Source organism: Myotis brandtii, unplaced genomic scaffold (genome assembly GCF_000412655.1).
Source record: "Myotis brandtii unplaced genomic scaffold, ASM41265v1 scaffold159, whole genome shotgun sequence".
NCBI classification, from domain to species: domain Eukaryota; kingdom Metazoa; phylum Chordata; class Mammalia; order Chiroptera; family Vespertilionidae; genus Myotis; species Myotis brandtii.
In genome coordinates, this window is record NW_005355799.1 from 1,552,235 (window position 1) to 1,555,978 (window position 3,744).

Consider the following 3,744-nt stretch of genomic DNA (forward strand, 5'->3'; position numbering starts at 1 on the left):
AGGGATGTCTGATTGCCAGCTTAGGCCCAATCCCCTGGGGAGCAGGCCTAAGCCAGCAGGTGGTCATCCCCCGAGGGGTCCCAGACCGCAGAGGGCACAGGCCGGGCTGAGGATCCCCGGCCGGTGCTCAAATTTTTGTGCACCGGGTCTCTAGTGTTGAATAAGTGTGGTAAAAGCAGACATCCCTCTCTTGTTCCTGTTCTTAGAAGAAATGGTTTAAGTTTTTGCCCATTGAGTATGATGTTGGCTGTGGGTTTATCATATACTAGAGGCCCGATGCATGAAATTCGTGCAAGAGTAGGCCTTCCTTTCTCCAGCTGTTGGCACTGGCTTCCCTCTGGCACCCAGGAGCCGGGCTTCCCTCATCCAGGAAGGTCATCCAGAAGAATATCCAGTCTAATTAGCATATTATGCTTTTATTATTATAGATGGACTTTATTATTTTGAAGTATGATCACTCTATTCCCACTTTGCTTAGGGTTTTTATGGAAAAAGGATTTGGATTTTGTGGAATGATATTCTGCATCTATTGATATGATCATGTGATTTTTGTCTATCAATTTGTTTATGTGCTATATCACATTTATTGATTTGTGAATATTGTACCAGTCTTGAATCCCACAATAAATCCCACTTGGTCATGGTGTATAATCTTTTTAATATATTGCTAGATCCAATTTGCTAATATTTTGTTGAGGATTTTAGCATCTATGTTCATCAGGGATATTGACCTGTAATTCTCTTTCTTTGTGGTGTCTTTATCTGGTTTTGGAATTAGGGTAATGTTGGCCTAATAAAGAGAGCTTGGAAACATTTCTTCCTCTTGGATTATTTGGAATAGTTTGAGAGGATAGGTGCTAGTTCTTCTTTGAATGTTTGGTAAACCTGGCTGTAAAGTCCTCTAGACCAGGATATTTTTTTTGGGGGGGGGGCTGGGGGGGAGAGGTTTGTTTGTTTTTGTTTTGTTTTTTGTTTTGTTTTTATTGCTGCTTCAATTTCAGCATACAATGGAGTAAAGCCAGTCTCTTCAATAAATGGTGTTGGGAAAATTGGACAGATACATGCAAAAAATGAAATTAGACCAACAACTTACACCATACACAAGAATAAACTCAAAATGAATAAAATTCTAAAATGTAAAGCATGAGACCATAAAAATCCTGGAAGAAATCATAGGCAACAAAATCTCTGACATCTCTCATAGCAATGTTTGCTGATACATCTCTTAAGGCAAGGGAAACAGGAGAAAATCAGCGAATGGGACTACATCAAAATAAAAAGCTCCTTCACAGCAAAAGAAACAAGCAACCAAATGAAAAGGGAGCCCACTCTATGGGAGAACATATTCACCAATGATACATATGACAAAGGGTTAATATCCAAAACATATAAGAATACTTACAATTTAACAAAGAAAGACAAAAATTCAATTAAAATGGGCAAAGGGCCCTAACTGTTTTCTCAGTGGTTAGAGCATCGGTGTGTGGACTGAAAGGTCCTGGGTTTGATTCCAGTCAAGGGCACATGCCTGGGTTGTGGGCTTGATCCCCAGTGGGGGGGGTGTAGGAGGCAGCCAATCAATGATTCTCTCCCATCATTGACCTCTCTCTCTCGACCTCTCTCTCTCGACCTCTCTCTCTCGACCTCTCTCTCTCTCTCTCTCTTCCTCTTTGAAATCAATAAAAATGTATTTTTAAAAAATGAGCAAAGGATCTAAATAGACTCTTCTCCAAAGTGGACATACATATGGCCAAGAGACGTGAAAAACTACTCAAAGTAACTGATCATCCAAGAGATGCAAATTAAAATGACGAGTTATCACCTCACACATGTCAGAATGGATACCATCAACAAATCAACAAATGTCAAGTGCTAGAGAGGATGTGGATAAAAGGGAACCCTAGTACACATGCTGGCAGGAATACAGACTGGTGTAGCCACTGTGGAAAACAGTATGGAATTTCCTAAAAAAATTAAAAATGGAACTTCCATTAGACCCAGTGATCCTACTTCTAAGAATATATCCTAAAAGACCCGAAATACCAATCAGGAAGAATATAAGCATCTTTATGTTCATAGCAGAACAATGGAATACTATGTAGCAGTAAAAAAGAAGGATCTCTTACCCTTTGAGACAGCATGGAGGGACCCAGAGAGTATTATGCTAAGCAAAACAAGCCAGCCAGAGAAATACAAGTATGACATGATCTCACTCATATATGGAATCTAATGAATAAAATAAATTAATTTACACAATAGATCCAGAGACATAAAAGCTTGGAATACACTGTGGAATCTCAGAGGGAAGGTGGGGGTGGGGAAGTGGGTGGGGTCAGATTAACCAAAGAAGTTTATGCATAACCCATGGACACAGACAATAGTGTGGTGAAGGCCTGGGACAAGCAGGTATGGGAAGCAGGGGGTCAATGGGCCAAAAAAGGGGACATCTGTAATACTTTCAACAATAAAGATACTTTTTTTAAAAAAGTGTGCACTCAGATGTCTATAGCAGCTCTATTCATAATTGCTTAAACTTGGAAACAACTAAGATGTCCTTGAATGCTTAAATAAACTGCTGTACATTCAGACAGTGGCACATTACTCATCACTAAAAAGAAATGAGCTATCAAGTCAGGAAAAAAAATGGAGGAAATGTAAATGCATATTACTAAGTAAAAGAAAGCAATCTGAAAAGGTTATGTCTGCAGGATTTCTACTATTCATCATTCTGGTGAACAGGACCAAAGATTTGCCTTTTGAGGTATAGATTTTAATCCTAGGATTGAGAAAGAGAGAGAGAGAGAGAGAGAGAGAGAGAGAGAGAGAGAGACTCAGAAATTACTTTGACTCTCCCCTTCCTTGACCACCTGCTCCTTTTCACACCTAGGACATTCAGATAAAAATGCCTGATTCAGGAAGGAAATCTTAGGTTGTTCACCTTATTCTAATTTGAAATAACTATAGTAGACATAAAGGCACCAAGCAGAGGCTTTGTAGCTGCATCACCCGTGTCTCCTTAAAGCAAGAATTTACCTGCCATGTATGTATGTTCTGCTTTTACTCAACTACCTATAAATTGCCCACTTCCCTTGACATCTCAGACCCCTATGCCCTCATTTCTCCTTTGTCTAACATGAAATATATACCCAATTTAATTCACTGCCTTTGTAATTTTTATGCTTATGTTAATTCCCTGTGCACATATATTAAAATTTGATTTTGTCCTATTAATCTGTTTCTGTTATTTTGATTATTAGCCCAGACAGAATAACTTAGAAGTGAGAAGAAAAGTATTATGATTTTCAGTCCACACACAGGAAAAAGTAAAACTATGGAGACAATAAAAATATCAGTGGTTTCCAGGGGTTATGGGGGAGGGGAAAATTAATAGGCAAAGCACAGAGCAGGGGTCTTCAAACTAAGGCCCGCGGGCCACATGCAGCCCGCTGAAAACATTTATCCGGCCCGCCGGGTGTTTTTGCCGCCGCTGCCTGTTGCTTAGCAGCCAAATCGTCCCGGGCCCTCAGTGCGAATGTGTGGAATGTGCACCGCACTCTCCGACTCCCCTCCTTCTCTCTGTCTCTCGAATCCTCCTCTCAGTCTCGGGTGTGATCGGACGAGTCACGAGCTTGCCTGTGCAGAGCCTGCTGCTGCCCGAGGACCGAGGTAAGAACAAGTTAGGATTTATTTTTTTTTTGAAGTTAGGAGGTCTACTTTTTTTTTAATTTTGCAGTTAATAGGGCC